General features: G+C 37.8%; 1 protein-coding gene across 1 annotated transcript in view; it reads right to left on the bottom strand.

Moving 5' to 3' along the window:
* Positions 1 to 27173, bottom strand: part of GARNL3 (GTPase activating Rap/RanGAP domain like 3) — a 3522664-nt gene that overhangs the window by 3204293 nt on the left and 291198 nt on the right. The gene's annotated exons all lie outside the window — the stretch shown is intronic.

The following is a 27173-nucleotide window of genomic DNA, read 5'->3' on the forward strand; positions in this document are numbered from 1 at the left end:
GATGTATATAGTCTCTTAAATGAATGTGTAAACAGTACTGCTAATTGGAATGCTTTGTTACTCCTTAAGCTGACCCAAGTACTGACTTTCCATTTTGTGTTTTTTGCTTTCTCCTTGATAAAAAAAAAAAAAATCCAAATGAGTAGGATAAATGGAGTAGAAGCTTGTTACATATGAGTATGTGCTGTATATATCGAGTTCTTTAATTTGTTTTTGCACACGTATGTTACATTTCAAGACAAGAAATGCAGCAACATTCTAATATCATTAATGTCAATTATAAACACTATTGTTGGCCTAGTTTTCAAATGACATTTTAATTCACTGGTATTTACCTCTTGTTTTGATATATGCAATGCTTTTTCATGAAGCCTGAGTATACTATATTATCACTGGAAGTATATCCTAGAATGGAACATGTCCCCATGAATACTAAATTGTGAACTCGCTGAGGAGCTTTGGTGGAGAGGTCTGACATAGTTACCTTGCAGTGGACAGAAACATACTTTCAAGTGTAATGAATCATTGTTATCTTTCATGCAGAGATCCACTTGACCTCAGTTGTTGTCTAGGGGTCTTGACCACTTCAGTTAACCAAGCAGAAGCACCGCCATCTAAGAAAGTTTATTTACTGACTTCCAAAGAAAACTCACAACCTCTGCAAGAGTCTACATTTCTTTGCATTGGCAAACGTAACTTAGCACTGACTGTTTCCACAGTCCTAGATGCTACCACCTAGAGTAAAACGTGTTAGTACTATGTAAGCAAGTCCTGGTGCAGTATTGCCATTTTAACTGTTAAGGAGAGCTGTCGATTCTGTCATCTATGTTGTGCTGTTTTGTAAACTGTAAATGAGTCGTCGTTATTTCAGTTTGACTCATTCCTAAATTGCCTGCTCCAGGTTGTTGCTGTACTTCATCTTGTGTCTACCTCAATATTTTGGGCATTGTAACCTGTTGGTGCTTTCACATAAAAGACTGTTTTTTTGTTTGCATCCTTACATTGCTTAGATTTGAAAATAATCATTCACTTACCAGTCCAACAAATAAATACATTTAAAAAATAAAAATCTGATTATGTGAATTGACTTAAGGAACAGGTCCTAATCACAAATATGTATGCTGTCATGAAAGCATGTCTTATTTATACTTAAGCTGTGTGTGTGTGTAAGTAGCAATTCTAATACATACACATAGGGCTGACGGTTTACTATCATTTAACCGGATCGCACAACAGTGAATCGTGGTTACGTCAAAACCTCAAAACTGAAAATAACAAACAAAAATAAACTCAAAGTCGGGTCCAGGGAAGTAAATACTGTGGGAAGAAATAGCCAGGGAATTGTTATGGCTAGGCTTGTGTAGGCCCTAGGGCCAATAGCCTAGTACGAACCTATGAACCTATATAAAATCAGGTGCTTGTGTACTTAGCTGTCTTATGTTATCATCACATTCTAGCATTACCCAGTTTCTTCGAATATTTTGTATTTCTTTTACATCTGGAGAATAATGAAAAATGCTTTTGTAAATCTCATTAGCATCTCGCTCTGTGTTGATGGAGTCATTGTTCTTCACCAAAGCATATTTTATAATTGGGCTGTATCTGCCACACCTTTCTGCCCAAATATCTTTTTCTATAGAACTGACCATCATGTTAGGTAGCCACGAGCTGAAAATGTATTAGGAGACACTACACTGTACAGTCCTCTTTCTCTTAATGAGATTAATGTTGCTTATAGAAGCATTAAAGTGGTATTGGACAAACTGCTTCTATTTGACCACATTAATTTAGACCTGCATGGCTTTTTAAGAGTGACAAACCTGTGATCCCCAGGATTTTTGGAATTCAAAAACTCCACTCAAACATTTGGGATCCCTCTTTACAACATGGCAGCTGCCGGTTTTGTTACCGAACCACTTGCAAAATTTATTGACTTGAAATTAAAGAGTCTCTTTGTGCATTTTTTCATATCAATTTTTTACTCTTGGGATTTGTTAGATAAATTGCAAAAAGTTCAGTTTGATCATCAAAGTTTTTCTGTCACCCGTGACGTGAAGAATCTCTTTTCAGTCATACCTCACGAACTTGGTTTGCAGTGGTTTGATGAAATGGTCCACAAATTTGGGAATGTTACACCACAAGAGGAAATGTTAATTCATGAGTTTATGGATTTGGTCTTAGCTAACAATTTTATGAATTTTTGTGGAGAATTCTACAGGCAGCTCACCGGAGTAGCTGTGGGTGCCACATGTGCCACCACCTTTGCTACTGGGCTATTGCTGAAGTGTGAACCTGGCATTCTCTTTCACCTTCCTTTGTATTGTGGCACTTATTTTCATTGCCTAGATGACTTGCTGGTCATTCGGCATAGCAGTCTCGAACAATTCATGGAATTCCTCAGTCAAATGGAGAACAGCACTGGTTTTCAGAAATTTACCCACCATCTTGGTGAAAGAGACATTAGCTACCTTGATGTTAAAATTCAGTGGTGACCACGAGGTAGGATTCGAGATGGGGGTATACAGAAAACCTACTTATTATAATACATTCTTGTTCTTCTCCACTTGACATTCTTACCACCAGAAAAAAGGGGATTGTGAGGAGTCAAGAGTGTCCAGGCTTACATCAAATGATGTGACCCGTCGGAGGGAATTCAATGAACTAAAACATATGTTTTCAGTTCATGGCTACCTTAACGTGATGGTCAATTCTATAGAAAAGGATATTTTGGCAGAAAGGTATGGCAGATGCAGCCCAATTATAAAATATGGTTTGGTGAAGAACAATGACTCCATCAACACAGAGCGAGACGCTAATGATTTTTACAAAAGCATGACAAATTCATTTTTCATCAGATGTAAAAGAAATGCAAACTATTATTCAAAGAAACTGGTAATGCTAGAATGTGATGATAATGCAAGACAGCTAAGTGCATGAGCACCTGATTTTATATAAAAAAGAAGTAACAACATAAAAGACTTTTAAGAGAAATGCCCTGTACTTTTTGGTAGTACATTCCCTATAACCAGAAAATGTGGCAGATGCCACCAATGTGATTTTATAGAAACCAATTACACAGGGAATTTGTACAACAGGATCAAAAGATACACCAAAGAAGGTTGATTCAATTGTTTTTCAGAGCGAGTGATGTACCTTGCCTTCTGCACTTGTTGTCAATCTTTTTACATAGGAAAAATGATTAATTCCCTAAACCAAATAATTTATCAACACTTATATAGTCTACAACGCTCTGACAATAAGAGCTCTTTAGCTTGACATGCAAAGTTTTGTAATGATTTTGAGAAGTTTTATTTTTAGTGCTGGAGGAAGTTGGATCTGAAACACATTCTGTAGACTGGAAGAATATCTTACTATATTGGAAAATAATATGGCAGTTAAGGCTTGACACCACTTCACCACCAGGTATTAATGAGAACATCTTAATATGCAGTGAACTAAAAAGACAGGCAAACAAATTATAGTACAACACACACACTGCGGACAATTTAATACACTATGTATAATATTTGCAGTCTATTTTTCTAATATTACTCTTTTTTTTTTTTTTTGCTTTTTGTGTGTTGATTTACTGTATTTTAAAGTGTTTTTATGTCCAGTTTCTTCTTAATCCTCAGTGGTATGTAACTGGATGAATAGGAGGTGTGGTGTTTTATGTTATTAACATTTAAACAGCTTGTAAGTTTTTATACGTTTTGGTTCTGATGATGTCTAACAGTAATATAGATGAAAGCACTTATGTTATATAAAGTTCCTGAGCTTGCGTGCTACTTGGATTTTCTTCCTTTTAAAATCTGCAATTAATGAAAAACAGTCAGCACATTAAAGAAGTCTCAGTAACATCTGACCTTTAAGAATCAAGTTAGATTTTAGGTACTTATGGGTTTACACATAGTAAATCATATTGTGACGTCCTTGTACTTCATACAAGTAGTAGTAAGGTAGTGTGAACATGTCTGCCATCATGTAAATAAAAGTAATTCATCAGTATGACAAAAGCTACTGATTACATACAGCTCCATGTATACCATGTCTGTTTCATGAGCACTTCAGTGTTGTCTTTTTTTGCCACCAGTCTGCCTACTGACAATTCACCCCCTGTGAACTATTAGCTAGTTAGTTCTTCAATGGAGTGAGAGCTGCCACTGACCCATTCATTCCCCCACGAGGTGAGAGACTAATCACAGGGCTGTCACCTAGGTAGCCATCAGGGTCTCCCTTGGCTTCCAAAGGTTCCTGACACCCCTTGGTAACTTCCTAGGGATACCAACACTGCCATCTATGGGGGAGGAGCACAAGAGTTTCCCCATGCAACTTCTCCCAACCTACACAGCTATGCCACTGCAGCATGTCTTCCTGGCTCAGAATCCATGGACTGCACTACCCAGAGTTCCGACTGTCACCCAAGCAGTGAGCCAAGCTTCACACCCAAGGATAGGCAAACCAAATGCCAATCACTCCCATCCTCTTTCCCTCCACCCTCTGATCCCACATCTACTAACTAAACATGGATTTTCTTGGTCACAGTTAGGGCTTTATTCCAATGCATCATGAAGATGGGTTGTTTCATTTTTTTGTTCCACCTCGCGTGTAAGTTAAAACCTGAAAAAGCTCAAAAATATACATTTTTTATTACAGTACAGTGTCTGGGATGATACAATGATGGGCTCATCTTGGCTGCTCACATTACATAGACTAGGAAAAAGTGCAGGCTTAAATGTAAAACCTGAAATAGGTGCCAACAGATATCTGAACATTTCTGAGGACTGCAGTCTCTCTGGTAAACTAATGAGGATTATAGTCAATCAGTAATACCACTGCATATTTATGCAAAACCTTTTGTTCAATTAACCTGTAAGTAAATTAGATTAATTTTAAAAAATGCCCTCCCTGACTTTGAGCCATTGTCCCCCAAGTACTGTCTCATCTTCAAATTGCTCATAGGTTCTGGAGCAACTGCCACAGACTTTCACTAAGGAGGTCATTTTCATATATCCCATGGGCCTTCACTACAGAAGGTTTAAGGTTTTACATAGTGAATAATCTAGTTTGTTTGGGTCTTTCTTACACTTTTTACATTCCTCAGGGAAGTGAGGAGCATCTATATTCAGACCATAAATGTTTATGACAGCACATTATACCAGCTGAACCACCACTAGTGTTACCAGCCACCTCCAGTTCTTGTCAGAAAAATGCTTTGTAATTGGCCGTGAAAATCTTTAAATTTCAAAATGGTCAACTCCAACAAAGATGAGGTATCAGTCCAAAGCTTCATCCCTTCCAGGAGGGTTGCAACAGATAGCTTATTTAGCTTCATCACTTCCAGGAGGGTTGCAACAGATAGCAGCCTACATAAAAATGCCAAGATGTTTCATACCGAAGGCAAGTGTGGTATATTTAACCTAACTTCAGATATTATACCCACTTTAAGAAATAAGAATATCAACAACTAAAGAATTGCCTGCCTTGACTTCAGGAATATATGGTTCACAATTCTAGAGAAGCCCATTAACCACATACAGGTCCACCCAACCTAAAACCCAATTTGCCAAAATCTGTTTAGAATCCTGTCTCTTACTAAAATGTTACATTGAGCTGAATCCTACAATATTGCCCATCAGTCTCCTGCTCACACAATTAACTGCGACCTGTTCAGTGCACAAAGTATCAAAAATAAACTTGATCAGTTGAGCGAATCTCTCTCTTGCCACAAACCAGAAATTGTAGCATTCACAAAATTATGGCACAAAAAATGACACACCAGACTTCCAGCACATTCTTCCATCAAACATCTTCTCACATGACACTAGTCTGGAGGGGGTGCACTTATTCTTTAAAAATATAACCTAAGGCTTACAATAACAGAACAAGCCAATGCTTCCACAGATACTAACCCAAACTGGATACTTAAACTAACAACTCCCCTAACTTGCAGCTGTACATCTCCTACCACCCCCCAACTTTCCAAAGTAAAATCAGTCAAATATTTTTTCCATCAACCCCACAAAATGCAATCTGCTCATTCTAGGGAACTGTAACTTGAATTTTCTTGGACTTTGCCAATGATATGACAATTTCTGGATGATTTAAATCTGATGTAATGAGTATCTGAGCCTACACTACCCCATACACACTCATTCAACCTCTCTCTCCTATACTCAGTCTTCACAAACAATACATGCCCCAGGATTCAATAAAGTCTGTATAGGCTCTGTGTAGAGCCTACGCAGAATGTGTCCATGTACACAGCCATTATTCTCTCTCAGCAGCACGCCATGCATATTAATTGTGGTGTGTGCCTAAGGGAGGTCAGAACACAGATATTGAATTCATGTAAGACTGACGGCACACCCACATACATTTCAGCCAGTTAACTTTGACATTTTATTTCACTAAGTTGAATTTATTTTATTGTTTGTTACCTTTATGTACTTGTTTGCGTGATGCGCTGTGTTATTTAGCTATGCTTAGTACTGCCCAACTAAACATCAGACATGTACCAGACATCTAAAAATAGAAAGTGACTGCAATCAATTTTTATTTTTTTTATTTCTATGTGCTTGCTTGCGCGATGCACCATGTTATTCAACTATGTTTAGCACTGTGTACTTATGCATTAGACATATGATAGACAGCTAAAAATAGAAACCGCATTTAATTATTGTAGTTCTGTGATGCTTAGCAATGCACAAACCTGCACAGCGATGCTGAGCTACGCTTACAGGCACCTTCACGGTATATCTGAAGATATTATGAGTTACCTTCACTTTTCCAGTGGCTAGTTAGGTTGAGTCATTACCTACAGTGTAGTAGGTCCCAGGTTAGAGTCTTGGGCAAGAATATCTTTTACATATACTGCTGTGAAACTGTGTCAGGTGACTGAAATATTGCTTGACTTTAAATGCAATAATCATTAAATTTAGAAAAGGTGCGCAATGCTAAGCATCACTTAAACATGGTCAACCGTTGAGAGGTATGTACGTGGAACATCATATATACAATATAGGTAACAATGAATGATTGCTGGATGCATTATGATCTGTACTATAGTGTGTGTGTGTGTGTGTGTGTGTGTGTGTGTGTGTGTGTGTGTGTGTGTGTGTGTGTGTGTGTAAGGAGTAAGATAGTATTTCTAACAATAAATGGCATAGCAGTCAGTGGTCTCACAAATGAAATCTAACATATCTAGAAGTATGTAGTAGCACTCTACAATCACTAGCTCATGTAGCTCCTGGTAGGTCACCCTGGGCCTGAACACTCTTCTCCTCCTTGGCCTAGGCCTATGGTCAGCAGTACCAGCCAGAAGTAGAGAGTTCAGCCTCTAGCACATACAGACGTAGAACAGCTGCGGCAGCCCCTAGCATTATCTCAGTTAATATTTCAAAGTCTCTACTCCAGTGGTTCAGAATATTGTGGGAAAATCAGAATGTAGGCTGTATCCCTAATTTATAGACTAATTATGATGCAGTTCACCTGCTTAAGTTATAAATTACATGATTTAAAGGCCCTACTTTAGTACACAAAGCAGATCTATGCCCAGTGTCACCCAGCATAGCTTATACAAAAGTATATATTATTAATTGAATATATACAAATTTCATTCATAGCTGGCTATGTCATGAATGTCATGTGGGTGGTCTGGTCATATGAACATGCTAAGGTATGCCCAAGCCATTTGCAGCAAGCAGCACACTTAGCAAACATGTGCACAGAGCACAAAATATACTAAAGGTAATATAAAAAAACGCCCCTGATGTCATCCACATCCAGTGGGAATATGCTCCCTTTAGCGATTCAACAAATCCAGGGCATTTACCCCTCATTTGCATAATATTCATGCTGACAGCTGGAAAACTACACGGTTCATAGCTGTGTAAGCTGGGTAACAGCACAAATGCACCATTGTATAGACCCAATGCAAGATCTTACAGTACACGTGTATGATGTACATTATAAGTGGTATTTTGCAATTTTTTTATGTTAAGCATGTTTGCACAATGTGGTGCAAAGTGTAAACATGTGGAAATCATTAATTTCACATAATCCATACAGTTTTCAGACATCTACAATGTATGTTTTGCACATTTATGTAAGTCATTCTACCTTTTCAGGGGGATTATGTCCATATTTCTGGACTTTTGCATCCCCTTCATTCAGTGTAGGCTCCTGTACATGGAAAATGTCCATGTACACTACTGACATGGACATGGAGTCCACACAGATGCATTATGTCATGTTGGATTGCTCCACCTGGCTATGTTGGATTGCTCCACCTGGCTAATTTGCATGAAATTCAACTGCGATACTAAAGCCAAAATTTGCATTCCATGGAAGTTTCCCTGTTTGCACATGCTTGTGCGCTGCTACACGGGGTTTAATGAATCTAAAACGGTTTGCCTCCATGTATGCATTGCACCACGATGCACACACAGAAAAAAAATTCATGTAGGCTTTATTGAATTTCCCTGATGGTCTATTTCCTCCCTTAACATCTACTCTACAACTTTCAGTGACCACTGCCTCATAACTTTCACCATACATAATCAACACTATAAACCCTCCCCAAGCTCATTACATTTAGAGCAAAATCAGCTATCAGTACTGAAAACCTAAATCACCACTTATCAAAACTCAACTGGGCCTTGCTCCTTAATATATAAGATGCAAATGAAGCTGCATCCAACTTCGCCCACACCCTCTTTACCCTTCAGGAGAAATATTTTCCTCAATCTACGTAATTATTAAACCCAATACAAATAAAAATAATCTGATAACTAAGGACCTCAAACAACTGCTACAAAGGAGAGATGAAGCTGGGTCTAAGTAGAAAGGAAACCCTACAACTCAATGTCATTCTCACTTGACCACACAAAGTCTTGTCAAACAAGTGATTCGCACACATAAGAATGTTTAATACACGTCTAGGTAGCATTCCCTCCTGGGCAAATCTAAAACTTTTTGACATGAAATAAATCTCCTAATGGCTATGCTTAAAAAGAAACTAAGGACATTAGCCTAGTAACCTCGTATGATCCTATTCACAGGGTACAAGACTCTAGAAAATACTTTCCCCAAAGTCCTGAAAAGCAGCACCACCAGACTTACCACTGTAGAACTTCATTAATTCCTAAGTCTACCAAAAGGTCCTACCACTGTAGAATTTCTTCACACATTCATATGTCTACCAAAAGGTCTTACACTGTAAAGACTGAAAGAAACTTTATCGTTTAGGAAAAACAAGTGCTACCTAAATGAAATTTTGATTCTCAGCTATTTTATGGAAAAGATCAAACACAAAAGACAAGACATGATGGGTACCAAAGAATAAACAATAACTGTAGTACAAAAGTAAATGTGTAGGTCACTGCTGCACATGATTGTACACCATTTAGATACACTGGACAACACTGACAACTAGATGATTAACACATGAAAAGAAAAGTACATTATACACAGAGGTGAGACTGGGTGATATTGCACATAAAGAAGTGACTGCAATTGCACTTGAATGAGAATATATTAATTTTATTATGCAATAAATAAATAAATAGAATTACTGTATGGAAAAAGAATGAAAGCATAGCAATCTATCAGAGTTCGGATGCATCTAGATTTACATCTGCATTAATGAATCTTACTGCAGTAGGATAAAAAGTGTTCATGAATTGGATTGTCCTACAGCGGATGCTCCATAACCTTCTACCAGATGCAAGTTTAGTGAACCAACCATACGATGAGAAGGGTCACTCAGTATTTTGCACAACCTCTTTTTACATCTCATTTCAAAGAGCTTCTGTAATGTAGGAAGACTAGTGTCTGTGATCTTTTCTGGTGTTCTTATTATTCTTTGCGGCTTCTTCCTTTCGGCCATTGTGTTTCTGAACTATACAGTGCAGTTGCATTTTACAGTGGTCTTGATGGCTCCGCTGTAGAAGGTATTTGGAGCATTGAGAGTGCTTTGCTTATTCTAAACCTTCTTTGGAAGTGTAGTTGCTGGTGGAGTTTTTTTAATTAGCTGTCCTGTGTTTGTACTCAAAGAAAGATCCTCTGATATACGTACCCCCAGGAACTTTGTAGTTTGGACTCTCGCCATTTCTTCACCATTGATCTTGAGAGGCAGGTGCATGGCAGAGCTCTTTCTGAAGTCAATAACATTTTTATTTTGTTTTATTGATGTTCAGGTCCAAATTGTTGTTAATGCACCATTCAATCAGGGAGTCGACCTCATTCCTATATCCAGTCTTGTCATCACCACTTATGAGTCCCACCACTGTGGTGTCATCTGTGAATCTGATGATGTGGTTATTGCTAGCTTTCACAGAGCAGTCATGGGTAAGGACTGTGAACAGTAGAGGACTTGGCACACAACCTGGGGTACTCCAGTGTTGATTGTAATACTCCCTGAAGTGTTGTTACCAGCACAGGTCCTTTGGGGTCTTTCAGTCAGGAAATCAAGGATCCAGTTGCACAGCCTCTTTATTTATGCTAAGGTTGATTAGCTTTTCTATAAGTTGCATTGGAATCACTGTATTGAATGCTGAACTCAAATCTTTGAACAACAGCCTGGCATAGTTGTGCTTCTCTTCAGGATGCTCCAATGTGAGGTGCAGTGCAACTGAAATGACATCAGCAGTTGATCTGTTTGCCCAGTAGGCAAACTGCAGCAGGTCACAGGATTTGGGTAGTACTGCAGTCAAATGCCTTTTAACCAGTCTTTTTGAAGCATTTCATTACATTTGATGTAAGGGCCACCAGCCTGTAATCATTTAAGCAAGTGGGGTTGGCTTTTTTGGGCAGAGGGATTGTGTCGGTAACTTTAAAGCATGCTGGTACTTTCGCCTGGACAAGTGAGGTGTTGAAGATGTCCATCAGGACTATGCTGAGTTGGTCTGCACAACCTTTCAATACTTTCCCCAGAATGTTATCAGGGCCAGCAGCCTTACCTTTCAATACTTTCCCCAGAATGTTATCAGCGCCAGCAGCCTTACCTTTCAATACTTTCCCCAGAATGTTATCAGGGCCAGCAGCCTTACCTTTCAATACTTTCCCCAGAATGTTATCAGGGCCAGCAGCCTTACTGGGCTTCACTTTTCTCAGCTGGTTCCTTACATCCACAGCACTGAAGTGGAGTACTGCCTCCTTTTGGTCATTGAGAAGCTTTACAGCCTCCAGGTTTTCTCCCTCTTCAAACCTGCCATAAAATGTGTTTAGATTGTCCAGAAATTGAGCGCCGTCATCACACTGAACTGACTTTTAGTCAGTAAACTGTTGAATGCTATACCACAGGCTTCTAGTCTTTCACATCCTTGAAGCATCCTTGTATCCTCTTTCCATACCCCCTCTTGGCTTCCTTGATGCCCTTTTTAAGATTAGCCCTTGCCACACAGACCCTTCTTATCCTTTGCCCTGAAAGCAGTGTTTCTTACCCTCAGCAACTTGTACACCTTGCTGTTTAGCCATGGTTTTTGGTTGGCTCTTACTTCAATATTTTTGATATTTGTAACATCCTCCACGCATTTGGAAATATAAGCCATAGTTGTCTCAATTTATTCATCTATGTTCACCAGATTGTTCACCGTGGCTGCCTCCCTGAAGAAATCCCAGTTTGTGGTTTCAAAGCAGTCTCAGAGACTTTCGATGGCTCTTTCATGCCAGATCCTAATTTGTTTTTACAGTAGGCTTATCTCTGATCAAGAGAGGTTTGTAAGCTGGTATTAGTTTTATGGATATGTGATCCGAGCCACCCAGGTTTGGTTGCTGTGCAGCTGTGTATGCCCCCTTTTTATGTTAGTGTAAGCCTTGTCAAGAGTATTTGCTCCCCTTGTGGGTAAATCCACAGTTTGGTAGTAATTCAGTAACACTTCCCTGAGATCTGTCTTGTTGAAGTCACCAGCTATCATAAATGCACAGTCAGAATTATTGCATTGCAGCTCACATATAGTATTATGCAGTACATTCAGTGCATCAGTGATGTTAGCACTCTGTGGAACATATACAGCTGCTACATGGACACCATTTAGTTCTCTGGGCACATTAAAAGGTTTGCATTTCAGTATCAGAAATTCTACATTTACAGAGTAATGTTCATTCACAATGTTACACTTTTTGCATCAGCTATCATTCCCAAAAATGGACACTGCCCACACACAGCTAAGTTCCTATCAGCTCTGAACAAAGTGAAACCATCAAGGCTTATAGCACCGTCACTAATCCTGTTATTTAACCAAGTCTCTGTAAAGATTAACAGGTGGGAATTTCTCACTTTGTTTGTGGTGGTGAGTGCCTGCAAAAGTTCATTTTGTTGTCTAATGACCATACATTTCTTAGCAGAATTGAGGGAAGTGCAGGCCTGTGAGGGTTTGTTTTCAATCTGACAGCAGTTCCAGCTTTGCAGCCTCTTTTCCTGGTTCTGTAAGATCACTTTCTTGTGGGTCTCATCCTGACTATTCCAGTGCCTTCCATTCCCTGATTTAGGTACTTGAAGCTTGTTTGGTTAGGATATTGAGTTCCAGCAGTTCTGTGAGTGTCATAAGCCCGAGATGCTCCGTAGTAAGCAGGGAATTCTGCCAGAAAGATGGAGGAATTGAATACTTGATTTCCAGATGTTTCTTTACAGTAACATCATTTAAATGACTGGAAAATGATTTTCTCATTTTTTTTGCCAGAAATATAAGACAGATTAAGCAATCATGTATTGAGAGCTAACACAGCCGCATCCTCCCCAGGCACTGCCATTATTTTTCTTTAGAATTTCTTCATGAATTAATAAGTTCAGCAAAAGGTCTTACCGATGTTGAATTTCTTCATGAATTCATAGCCTACCAAAAGGTTTTCCCACTGTAAAATTTTTCCATGAATTAATAAGTCTACCAAAAGGTATTACCAATGTAGAATATTTGTCAAACACCTTTACTGAATTATCATTTCTGGCATAGGCAAATGTACATTTTATAAAAGTAATCAAACTATATTAACATAATAAACATACTTCACATATATTGCTATATATCATATAACCTAAGCAATGTTACATAAATTATTCAATTTTGGGCTTTTTTTTTTAAAAAGAAACATCTTTATTAAACCATTATGTACCACACAGGCAATCATACATTTATATAAATGAAAACAAACCACACTGACGTAATCCTAGTTGCAAGCATTTTACATCACAAACCATACTGACACACTCCCAGTTGCAAACATTATACGTCACTTCTAATCTACTGCAGAATTTCTTGGGTCTACCAAAGTCTCCACTGCACCCCCTAACCTTCTCCCTCCACTAATCCCTTCCTTCCACTTTAAACATCAGGAACAGGGGTACAGAAACTCTGCTAGATAAAATTCCCATAGTCTTCACCCTAGTTCAGGCATCTATCCTTGGTTCCTCCATCTATGCAAAGACTTCATAAATACTCTTCTTGTACAACCTTTCTCTACAAACAACATCATGTGCAACACCTAGAAACAAGCCTAGGCACATGTATTCCTAATCATCAGAAACAAACCAGAAACAGCTCCCACTTTTGACCTATTTCTAATACTCCCCATACCGGGAAAATCCTAGAAAAAGTAATCCACACTCAATTGACTGACTTCATCCATCAATATCACCTTCTTTCCATAAAGCAACATGGGTTCTAAGGTGGTTATAGAAAAACAGCTTTCTGGACCCTAACAGATGAAATCTGGAGCAATATAAAAAGTTAAATCTTACATGAGAAGTCATCATAGATGTAACAAAAGCATACAACCTAACTGACCACTCTTTGCTACTAGATAAACCAATAGAACCCAGCACTGAAGACTCCCTCCCCTGATTTAAGGACATTTCCAAAATATGCTTTAAAGTGAACTTGGGGAGCTTTTTGTCTACTGCAGCATCATTCTTTAAAAATATCTTTCATGGATCCATCCTCACACCTTTTCTTTTCTCATTTTTCACTACTAAATTCTTTCTGAAGTACCACACGTTTTACAGATATTATATGCAGATGACATGGCCATCTCCAGATCCAGTCAATCACACCATGAGATACAAACTCATTACCAAAATGTCCTGTATTCACTTGGTGGCTTTTTCAAAACAAAATCTTATTAAAACCCTCAAAAAAGGTCTATGCTATTTGGCAGACATCAAAGACTTGTTAAAACTGCTAAGACACTATACATGATACATATAAACAATTATCCCATAAAACCAATCATCTCATTCAAATACTTGGGAACCTGGCTTAACTCAACTCTTAATTTTCAGAAATCCATTGAAAAACAATAAAGAAAATTAACTTGCTACTTTTCTGGGCCAAGGAACTCTCTACCTACTTAACCACAGCAAGGCAGCTATTTGGCTAAAGAATTCTACTTGTCAGCTAGAGTATGGACTGCCCATCACTGCCATAGCTTCACAATCACATAAAACACTACTGCTCAACTCTCTAAAGCCAGATGGCTTCCTATGAAAGATCTGACCTTTTAATGTCCTCCTTGTTCTACAGAACCTTTATTCCCGACTCATTCTGATCTTTAGCGCAGAAACTATTTCCTAAAATCTCACCATACAACTTAAGACATCTCTTACAATCCACGCCAGTTTGGCCACACCTGCAACTAAACTACACCATACCAAGCATGCTTTCTCCACAACATCATCATTGTAGGGTATGGGAAATGTAATGCCTCAGATCACAAGGCTCTCTGGACAGTAGTATTTGCAACGGAAAGAATCATTGGCTCTCCACTGACATCTTTGGATGACTTACACAAATCTTGATTTATTGGAAGAGCTAGAAAGATAATAAATATAGCAAATTATTTATCTGAGCTTTGAGAATAACTACAACCTTGTCATTGAGCAGACAGCTTATCACTGAGTGATGGCTTCTTTCTACAGCATGCAAGTAAAATGGAAATTGAAGTGCAACAGCTGTATTAGGTAACCTAACAATTGTGGTGCAGTAGATTCTACTAGGAAAAAAAGTAATCAGCAACCCTACTTCAAGCATAAGTCTCAGTTCTTCCTCTGCATTATCTGATGCTAAGGAAGTATAAAGAGTGCCTACTGATTATAGTGCAGTGGCAAAGAGATGGTACACAACACTGATTAACAGAGAAACTGTAGTTACTGAAGCAATTTGTGAATTATGCAAGCTGGTAGAAGGAACATTGCCATTACGCTTTTGCCAAAAAAGACTGCTTGGCAATGTTGTTAATCGTTAGGTGGAGTGACACAGACTTTTGCCTAATTTCAACAAAAAGCAAGATGTGCAAGGCACTTGATATATAGGTTACTGGATTTCTGCAGTAAAAATGTTATTTTGAGTGTAGTGAGATACACCAACAACAGGTCCAGCCCATACAGCTCAATGCTACTTTGTGCAGCTGTTACATTATGAAAAAAGGTAATACTTTTCGCTATAATGGACACTTCAAAATTGGGATATTAGACACAGTTTTGGCTTTCAGCATTTTCTTTTTTGCCTCCTTACCAAATGCAAAATGCAATCCATGGAAGAAACTCCGGCTTTGCATAATAGACCACAGGGTTTTTGAAGCTGGCAAGAATTACCAATAAACACAGACTGACAAACTGAAGCAGTTACATTTCCAATAACTGAGTTCAGAAGTAAGTGCCTCATCTGGAGAAGCAGTTGCATTTCCAATAACTGAGTTCAGAAGTAAGTGCCTCATCTGGAGAAGAGGGGAAAACCTCATTTCCATCTAACATTCATTAGTAGATGGAAGACAAACTGTTACGCAGTAGTACCGAAGTAAGACAGATTTGTATAGCACCGAGTACTGACTTAGTTACTATGTGCCTTTTTTTGACACTATTAGGGATACGAGTACCTTTCACTCCCCTCTGAACCTTCAAAACAGATGCCATGTTGGACATAAAAACTAGTGTAATTTTTTTCCGGCATTTTTTAAGGCGATAGAATGCAAGGAGGACACAGTTGTGTGGTAGATTAATGTTAGAAATAGAAGTCATTAAACAATCCACTACCAAGACTGCTGTCTCTGTTACATGATTGTTTCTGCAATCTGTACTAGTCTAATTTTATTTAGTAAGTTCTGCCCTGTGACATAATTTACAGGTTTGGTTTCTATGATCTAGTTTGCCAAGGATGTTGACCCATTTGAGATGCAAGCACTTTGTTTTCCAAAGTACTTCCTTTAATGTTAATTATCATTGAATGGTCTTACTATCCAGGGTGTATTTATTGAATGATTTTTGTGTGAAAGTAATGCTAACAGAGATAAGTGAGAATGTTTTCTAAGTTGGTTTTAAAACACTTCTAGATATTATTTTTACGGTAGCACATATAAGATGTTTTTACTACTTACAGCAAATTTTGCTGCTTGAAATGATTGTGAAGTGGTTTGTCAGAAGTTGTAACGTACATTTCCCAGCTCCTTCTTAGGCAGAGATACTGCAGTTTACATACTTTGTTGTCATTGCACATTTAACTTGTATGTTATGGATGTACAGATGCAAGCCTTAATTTCATAGAAAAGTAAAACTTAGGGTAAGGCACATGTGACGAGGATTCAATTAGTAGTCCAGGTTTCTGATGCAACTGCCAGGGAAGAAAGCAGTGATGACGCTTTCTCTACTTTGTTTTGGGAGAGGGCAAGACAATGACATGAGGTCTATGGGCAGGCTATTTCTGTGGTCCTAGAAGAAGCCAGAGACACAAATGGTGGCCATGGCAAGCAATTGGATGGGTCTAGCATTTGTTCTGCCTTCTGGGGCAAGTTGCAGTCACATCAGACAGTCTATCCTTATGGATCACTGTGGCCTATTATTATAGGGCCAACATATTGGGGATAGAGCCTCCTGGTAACATGACCAACTGAAAATTCTGCAAGCAGTTCTTGTGGCTCTCAGCTTCTACCCCTGCCCCATACGTTAGATGTTACCAGTCTGGCCAACTGGCATCCTTAACCCAGAGGCCATAAATACCTGGGTATGTGTAATCCCTAGCAGACAGGAGAGAAATTACATAGGGAGGAGCCAAAGTATAGCATCAGATCAGACATTTTTAATTGAGATTCATGTTAAGCACTGTACTGTATGCCAGGGACCTTAAGTATGGGCAGAGGAAGTATGGTATGTAGTGATTCTTTGATGATGGGAAACAAGAGCTTCCTGACAGAAATGCATGGCAGTTTTTGGCAACACAACACTTTGGTCACAAAGCTGTGATCTGTCAGGAAAACATTAGAACTTGCAAAATTACACTTTGTAAACATTTATGTATGAAATCTTTGCCTCCTCAGTGAAGGGGGTGACACCCTCCAGCCGATGCTACTTGCATATACTAACTCCAAGATTATGTGAAGGCAATGGGAGTTCTCTGAGATACTGCAATTTTGATGCCTATATACAAAAATAGCATCACTTGTAGTTGTCATCACCAAGTGTTACATACTGTGGAATGTCACTGGGGTGGGTTACTGTATTAATAGGAAGCATCTGTTGGCAGTGAAGATAATTGTTTTGCTAGATACTAAGCTGACTGCAGACAATGTTAATGAATTTATGAATACAGCAAAAAAGTGAGATCTATAATTACACACATGGTTAACTAGTTGTAGTGTATTTACAATGCACTTTAGCAAACCTGGACAGGAACCCAGAAGCTGGGTAGCTCATCCAGCACTATATGTCCATAAAGGGAAAGTTAACTATCTGCCAAGTCTAGGACCGTAATAATGATGGTGTTTTTCTTACCTGCAAAAATAAACCACTGACCAAGCAATAACATGGTCTGATGAGGTGCCACAATAAATCGTGAGATTTTCTACTGAAGATATACATAAAAGATAAATGTTTGTTGTTGTGTTTTTAGCTTTTCCTGGTTAGGGGTCGCAACAGCGGAACTCTGGTCCACTAATGATTGGCAGTAGATTTTTACATGCCGAGTTGCCGGCCCTGATGTACAACCTTCAACGAAGGTACGCCCATTCACGCATGTCTCCACACAGAAGACGCTCTAGCTGAGAATCGGAACAGGACAGCATCTTACTGTGAGGCGACAACGCTACCGCAGAAGCACCACCACAGTATACATAGAAGATAAACAGAAGAGGAAATAATATCCACAAAACTGTTCATCAGTATACGAAACACTCATTTTTGGTCGTTATTTGACCTGTGGACTGTAGCACATGATCACTAGGAAAGTTACATATACTTGTCAGTAGACTAGAAGGCTGACAACTAAATTGATATAAGGTAGGAATTTACTTCAAATAGCAAGGCATGATAAAAATAGTCTTAGTCTGCTGTCTGTCTAATATAACTAGACTGAGGTGTAGTAAACTATGGACATTTGTCCTGTCAGTATTATATCAACATGCCTGGTAATTACATTTACAAGACTTAGTGTAGCATATGGTTTCTGTGGCTAGGCCATATGATACAATTAGAAATAGGGCACTGATCACCACTATCAAAGAAAGTACTAATGAGATACGTAGTGTATTTAGTAAACAATATAAAGGGTCCTGTAAAGAGCACCAGACTTTAAAGCATGAGATAAATCGAGCTAGAGGTTTGTGTTAACAGGTGGACCAAATAACAGAGCTGAAGCAAAAGTGAGTAAACCTGAAAAAAGTGAAACTAAACATTATGCAAACACTAAAGCTATTCTTCTGTGTTAAGGGGGAGTGCTCAATGAAATCTCTTTCCTTAAAGGAAAGGCAGAGTGAGATAATCACATCAGAGCTACACAGCAACAGAGTAAAGCACAGTAAAATGAGAACTTAGGAACTTAAAAGACCATGGGCAAAACTCAGAGAATGAAGGTGCATGATTTTATTCAGGGGATATAATGTTCAGTTATTTCAGAAGCAGACCAGATGAAGTTATGTAGCCCGGTTTCAGAGGCAGACGTGCTTTCATCATTCAGACATTTATGGAGGAATGGATGCTGGACTAGATTGTATAGGAAGATTCATATTAAGTACTGTTGAATAAAAGTAGAACAGTTATCTGTTTTCTTCAATAGTTTAGATCAAGGTGTTAATGGTGCATTTCACATTTGAAAATGTTTTAGACATAGGTGACTCTATAGTTAAGCATACAAACACCACACTTACTAGACTAGACAAGAACAGGTTAACTGTAAGCTGCTTGACCGGTAGCAGGATCTACGATGCTACAAGGCCCCTAAAGTCCCTTATGTCACAGATATAGGACTATGACCTAGTGGTGGCTCATGTGGCAGTGAATGATTGGAGGAACTTCACCAAGAGGGACATGCAGATATACATGATGGGGACTTACTATGCATGTGTTAAAGGCAGGAGAAACACTGGTTTTGAGAAGTATCCTGCCCTCACCAAGAATAATGTCTAGATATGAATACAAGATAACTGGCTTTATCAACTGACTAAGTAGTCAGTGTCACTCTAATGGAATTTGGTATGTGCCAGTATGGGATGATTTGTTAAGCAAGACATCCTGTGTTGCCAGGGATGGCTTACACCAGTCATACCAGGGCTTATGCATACTGGCTAAAGCTTTTTCTGCCCATGTAGTGTATTTTTTTAGGAATTCCTTTATAAAAAAATAAAACTCAAACACAAATTAGGACAACATCAATGTGGCACTACTCAATGCTAGGAGTCTAAATAGAAAGATGCCAGAACTTTAGGCCCTCCTGCAACTTGGAAATATTGGTGTTAGTGTAGTTACTAGGACATGGTTTCACTGCAATGACAGCACTCCCTCTTTTCCAGAGATTAGCTTCGGTCATGCTTTTAAAAGCTTGGGTAGCTGTGGGGGGTATCTATATTTATTAGAAACACCATTGCCTCACATAAGCTGTCCCATGACTCTAACTTGCAGCTCCTGGAGAGCCAAAGCATTCTTAACAAATCCAAATATTACTTCATTGTCAACAACAGATCCCTATCACACCATGAAATAAACAAGACTCACTGGAGAGATCGATTCCCAAGTTAAAGTATTCCTAGCATATGGAATAAATTAATGCTACCCACAGATCATACAAATTACCTCAACACCATTGAGGTATGATACAACAAACCAAATACATTCTTACTAGGGGACTTTAATTACCCAAGCATTAAATAGCAGACTTACACCTCTAAAGATCGTTATGCTCAGCATTTTCTAGACTCCATTAATACCAGTGCACTGAAGCAAATTGTAAACCTACCCAGTAGAGGCTCTAATATATTTGACCTTGTCCTTACCAACCTAGCTCCTGCCTGCATTTCACCTCTACTGAACTTCACCTCTATCTCCTCATCCCTGGTTAATTTACCCACAAATCAGTCATCTTCTCTGTCAGTCGTAGTGGTACCATCCCAGCAACAAATGAGACCGTATTTATGGACTTCCCCAAGGCGAACCTATTTTTGCTTTTGCTGAATATCTATGCAAACTTTCCAGCAATCCATTGCAAATGGACCCAACTGAGAGGGGTGCTCCATTCACCTCTGACCTCTACCAGGACTTGAACAACTACATAGAAAATTCAGTACCCATCCACCTTAAATATAATGGTAAATTCATGAATAAGCCTCTCTTGGTGGTGCTCCCATATTAATAAACCATACAGCAAAAGAATGAAAATATTTAAAAGTTGCAAAAAAAAATCCTCATCTCCATACTGAAACATACCAGCAAGGAACTGAAAAATGCTATTAGAAAATATAAACTGGAGTATGAACTTAAGGCTCCTACAGATTCAAAATGAAAGCACAAATCTTTCTTCGGTTATGTCTGAAAACTGAGGAATAATATCCAGCAATGATTAAATTGAACAAAAACTACACTAAAAACCTCAATAAAATTAACCACGGCAGCAGTAACCAATGAAAGTGACTTTAATAACGGAACCATAAGACACCAATAACTATACAAGTTAATACGAACTGATACACAGACTAAGTGCTTTCACCCATCTCATCCAGGGCTTCATCAGAGTGATAAATAAAAGAGATAACAGTTCCTAAATACTCAGAGCAGCTGTCATGTGATCACTAAATTCATATATACTTTTTTAAAAAATCTTTCTGGTCCAAATGGTTCAACAACAACCCTAGACAAAACTGAATAAACTTAACATACTATAATGTATAAAAAACACACTTTTATAAAAATACATGTGAAAAATGTAAATATGTAAAAAATGTATATATTTATTTAAAACTTAAGCACTCAATATGAGTTTTTTACTACTGACTTATTAATAACTGCTAAAAAGCCTGTACAAGCAATAACCATATATTTGGATGCACCCTTTTCTTCATACCTCCTTTGCCCTCATTTTCAAAATGCACATTATTGAGGAACAGTCATTAATGTCAGGAGGCTTTTTGGCATTTAATCTCAACTGCCACATGTTTTCCTTGACCTCCAAAAAAGTGTTAGTCACCTCACCTCCAATCTTCACTTATTTTATCAATAATAATAATAATAAAAAAAAACTTTTAAGATGGTCACCTTTAGTACTATGTACATGCAGTGTATTTGTTGTTCTTTTGTTCCTAGTTTGTCTAACCAAGAATACTAAATGTCTTAAAACTTTGAAATACACCAACAGAGTAGCATGACTCTCCTTATATTCAGTAGCCTACAGGTTGGTGTGAGGTGACTTCCATCTTACCTTTCAGGCTATGGAGGATGCAGTCCTATTTGACCTCCTATTTTTTTGCAAAACCAGCGGCTCTGCAGTCACTGCACTAAGGACCTAAATCTACACCATGAAATAAACAAGACTTTGTGGGAGATAGATCACTAAGTTAAAGTAGTCCTAGTTTATGGAATAAGTTAACACTACATGTCAAAGTATTACTTTGGCTACCTTTAAGGCTGGTCTTGATGACTGGATGGGTGGACACACATTTACATACAGAATATCAAACACAGTCCTGTTCAGTTTGGGAGGGGAGCACTATTAAGCACTTGAAAAGGGTCTGGCTATGAATCTCTGAGCCACATGATCACTTGCCTAGTATATTCCTAGGTTCTCACTATTGATACCTTGCTAGTTGGGTTGCCATAAACCAGGAAATGAGCTGTGTCTCTAATCAGATACAAACCCACTGCATTTCTTTCAAGAATACTGTTTGCTTGAAACCATCTGAAACTTGACCAGTAAAGACCCAGGTGGGGCAAAAGTGAGAGGTGGTATGGAATACCTTCATACCATTTTTTATCTTAATTCAGTGGACTCAGAATGTTTGCAGTCCAGTAGCTAACTCACCTCTACATATTCAGAAGGCTTTGGATAAAGTGCCATAGCCTTATGTTTTGATTAAGACTGCCATTTCAGACTTTTTTTGTTTGGTGTGGGCTATATTTCTGGTATAGGGAAATGCACTTTGAAAGATGGAGAACAGTTCCAAAATCTTTGTTATGCTCCTGATTTAAAAGCATGGAAGCAGTTAATTGAGATGAATGGGGAGACAAATCATGGTAAAACTATTTGTGGATGACAGATTAGTATTAGCAATTCATCCAAAAGACTTCTTACTGGTTATGGCCTATGCACTAGGTGAAATTCAGTGACTGTTATTTCTTCCAGCTGAATCAACTGCAAAAGGAAATGCTTACATTAAACAAAATACTGTTAGTTTTAGCAGTCAATGTGCAAGAAAAGGAAAACTTTCCACATGAATCCAAGTTACCTTTTTTGTGGCAGCCAAAGGAGATAAATAAATTAGGCATAATAATAGGTCCAGACTGACTATTGAACTGCCAGAGTTTCTATACACAGGATAGTTTGGTCAAGGAGAAAAGATTCCTAGTACCTAAACGTCTGCTATGGCAGGGATATCCACATCTAATACTCTTGTTAATAAACTCAACTGTGGCACCCCATAGGTTTTTCAACCTTGCAGCATTCTCCAAATTTATCAACTTCATATACTAATTTCTCTGGACAACCCAAGAAAATGTTAGCTGCACAACATCCTTTCTCAGTGACACTGTACCAAGTAGCACTTGTAAACTAATTTCAAAATGTGCGGCAAGAATCTGGATGTTTCAGTTAGTTGGAATAAAATATTAAACTGTTTGGAGAGGCCTGAGTAGGTTGCATCTTGAGTCGTTTAAGAATGTGACTAGTCATCATTTGCTCAGCCATATCAGGTGCTGAGCAGGAAAGCAACAAGTAACTATAAGAAATCCTCAACCTATGGGCTGCCCTTCTGAAATGTAGAACCCTTGTAACAGCTTGCTGTAGTTTAGAACGCGAGCCAACAAACTAGAATTATATAAGTAGTAGAAAGCAAGCAAAAACTGTAAATATTTCCATAAATCAGTAGAAGGGAGGTTATAGGTGTCCAGAAGAGAAAAAAAGGCAACTAAACAATTTTCAACATTTACCTTGTCTAATAGCTGGCCTACAAATGCAGATTTGTATGCTATATTTAATATACATAAGGCTTTGTAATATTCTGAAATGAGCTATGTTGTACCATGTCACGTTGTAGCTGAAAAACATGCAAGAATCAGCCTATCGTCTTACTGGGGTAACAAGTACAAGTAAAGGAAATAAAGTACTCCGTCGTATTACTTAAGTACCTAATATTTAGAAAACGTCCAACTTTATTTAGGTTGTGGGGCTAACTTATCACACCTGTATATTCATTCCTTCAGGGGTAGAACTTAACTGACCTTCTGTCTTTGTTTAATATCTTATGAAGACCTATGCTTTAAGACACACTTTTAACATTCCCTAAACCTACGTATAATCTGTTTATACTATGTGCTGCTGTTGTACTTTGTACGTTTTGCCTGTGGTCTGAATCCTGGCTGAAAACAGTACTACAACCAGTTTACTTTATTACTAATAAAGACAAGAATGACAAATTGAATGAATAAAACTCTTATGAAGACAGATGGTGAAGGGCCCTCAAATCATCCTAACTATTAAGCAGTAACAATACTTCTAATAAGAGTAATTTTAGCACCTAAATAAAATCCTTGAATGTGTTACTAAGAAGGAGATACAGAGAAGTAACATTCCATCAACAAAAACTCAGATACTAGCGCCCACTAAACCTGGATGGATAGCCAGACAGATTGGTGGTCAGGCAGACAGCTACATGAATGGACAGGACAGGACATGGATGGATGGATGGATGGCTAGCCAGATTGCACAGATAGACAGAGGAATGGACAGCACATGGATGGATATATTGATAGATGGATGGGCAAGAAAAGAAATCAGCTGATGCCCTGCCCAGCTTCATTAAACCAAGCTTTACGAATAGCCTTAGGTCAGAATTTATTACTGCCAAACTGGAAATAAAAGTTTATTGTATCTTAATTCTGAAGCTCGTTCTTAACTAAAAGATGGCACAACTTATTGCTATATTATTTTCTTATCCAGTCAAAAAGACAACAAGGCACTTTCCTCATGCAAATACACATGAATGAACATTTTCATAATTCATTATAAACAAACTCACAAAACCGTAAATCATTTATTCGCACCTCAGTTATGTCAATCCTCTTTTTACAGAGGGACCAGTTACTTCAGTTATTTTTTCAGAGGGATTTTATGTTCTTCCATTTACATTTAATTTTAATAATAATATCAAAAGATTAACACATAAGTAAGGAATATTTTATTTTTGTGTATATGCATTTTTAAACAGACTGGGTAGTTAAAATATGCTAAATTTCCTTATGAATATAGACATATTTCATACATATCCTAATCTGTACACTGAGACAAGGAATGTGTTGTTACTTGCTTTGGAAATGTTATTCATACCAGGGCTTATAAACGCGTACTGTCATTAACAGACAATACGGAAATTATTTCAAATTCATACTAAGCAACATTTGGAAAAGAAAAGCAAACACTACTAATTTAAAAAGTTACTGGGCAGAACTGTATAAATATTTCAGAGCACAAGCAGGAAAATATTACAAATGAAGCTAGGTAAATTAACTAGGAGCAATATTTTTCTAACACAAACTGAATGGATTAAGCTAAAAGTATTAAGTAATCTGATCTGTACATTTTTGAAGTAGGAGCTCCCCCTGCTGATTATTATGATCTCAGCAGGCAAAGCTTTGTTTAGACATTTCAGCTGCTGAAATCATTAAAAATACAAAAAAAGGCAGTACAATCCGAGAGGAAAAATCTAGCAAAACAGTATAACCGTAAAGATAGCAAGAAAATCTTCCGAGTACAAACATGTAGTAAATTAAATTAATGTAACATCTGACAAAACCAACTACAAATGGTGATAAATCCAATGGACTCAAGTAGGCAGAAAAAGAGTGAATAAAATAAAGCAATCCAGTCCAGGAAATAAAGAAATTTAAATTTTGAAGGCAGTATATGCCGAGGTGCTAGAACGCATTAAATTCATTTATTTCCTGGACTGGATTGTTGTATTTGACTATTTCGTGTTTGCAGTTTTTGTGGTACATCACTGAATAAAATAAAGCCACTGGAAGCACTGCAGACAAGTTCCTTTAATTCAAATCACAAGTTAAAGCTTTCAGCTTTAGGCTTCATCAGACACATAAAAACTGATAACATTTTATACTTTAGAGAGCTTTACCACATGACTTTCTCTAGCTGAATAATTACATGTGCTGATGCAAATGTTTCAGCAAAGGTTTTAAAGTGACAGTGCCGTTCAGACCCTGCTTGATGTGTGCACTCATTCTTAAAATCCATTTCAACTATTCCTTCTCATTCAACAGCTTAATATCGCCACCTCGGAATGGCATATAGATTACTTTTAAAATCATGAATTTAAAAATGTCTTTCTCACCTTGTTCTGCTTTGTGCCTGTATAAAGGGTTAGTGAGTACTTGCCTTTTAATGTCTGCTATGTGGTTCCCTGTACATTCCTTAAGTTTTCTGTTTGTGATCCCAACATAACATGCTTTGTAGCGGTCACATTTTATATTGTGTGTTACAGTTACCATAAGCCCTCAAAGTAAAATCATACCCATAAACTGGGTATTTGATGATTTTCTCTGTATAAATAAGTGCAGTAAACACAATCATTACATCTAAAGGTCATTTTACTAGCAGTAAAAAAGGAAAGATGTTGTACTGATTGTTACTTACAGCATAAAGTATGTTTAAGAGTTGTACAATGTTTATATCCATACTTTGTTGTGCTGATACTAATTGGTCCAACTCAGGTATATCATTAAGTACTGGACAATAATTCCTAATAATGTTCTTAACTGCTTCAGTATTTCTGTTGTATGTTAAGATACATCTTTACTCTTGTTTGTTTTGTTTTAGTGGTACCATTTGGTACCATACCATAACAGATACATACATACAACATACTTAATGATATACCAGAGTTAGACCAATTGGTATCAGCACAGCCAAGGTTTTAACTTGTGATTTGAATTTGAGGAATTTGTCTGCAGTGGTTCCAGTGGCTTTATTTTATTCATTCAAATATAAGTAATGTGATACAATTCAGCAATAAGCCACAACTGGGTATGGGTATTACAGGATTTACCCACACTTGGCATGGTTAGATGAAAAGAGTAAAGCACAAGTGATTAAACAAAGTCAACCATGGGTAAATCCTTAGATACACACTCAGGAGTGCATTATTGCTATTATACAATGTCATTATTTAGAAAGGAATTTGGTTCCCCTTTTTAAAATAATGCCATTGTACAAATTAATTTTAATGTCCTTCCATCTTTGTTCCATGTTGTAGATTGTGAAGCATGTATTGCACATGCGTTCAGCAAATATGTGATTACGCTTGCACAATACATGCATGTTTCAGCAGTTTGCATTAAAAAAGGAAAAAGAAAGAATCAGGGTGCGGTATCTTGGAGTGGCTTGTACTCCTGATACGTTAACTTGACCCATCTTTGTTTTTTAATTAACAGATTACTATCAAAGGGAAGAATACAGAACACTCGAGAAAATGTTGAAGTTAAGTGCTTACATTCTTTATTCACAAAAACAAAAGTAAAAGTGTTCTGCATTTTACCTTCGTCGGTTGATCATACTTTTTCTTGCAGTGTGCATTAGTATGTCTGCAGAGTGCTTCACTACCCAGGCATTTGTTTCGAGGTGGCACTCATGCAGCATACTTTACAAATGGAGAAAACGTGCAGTTTGAATCTTTGCACAGCTGCCTGACAATTTTCTGTA

Source organism: Protopterus annectens, chromosome 16.part0 (assembly GCF_019279795.1).
Source record: "Protopterus annectens isolate FY-2018-M chromosome 16.part0, PAN1.0, whole genome shotgun sequence".
Lineage (NCBI taxonomy): Eukaryota > Metazoa > Chordata > Ceratodontiformes > Protopteridae > Protopterus > Protopterus annectens.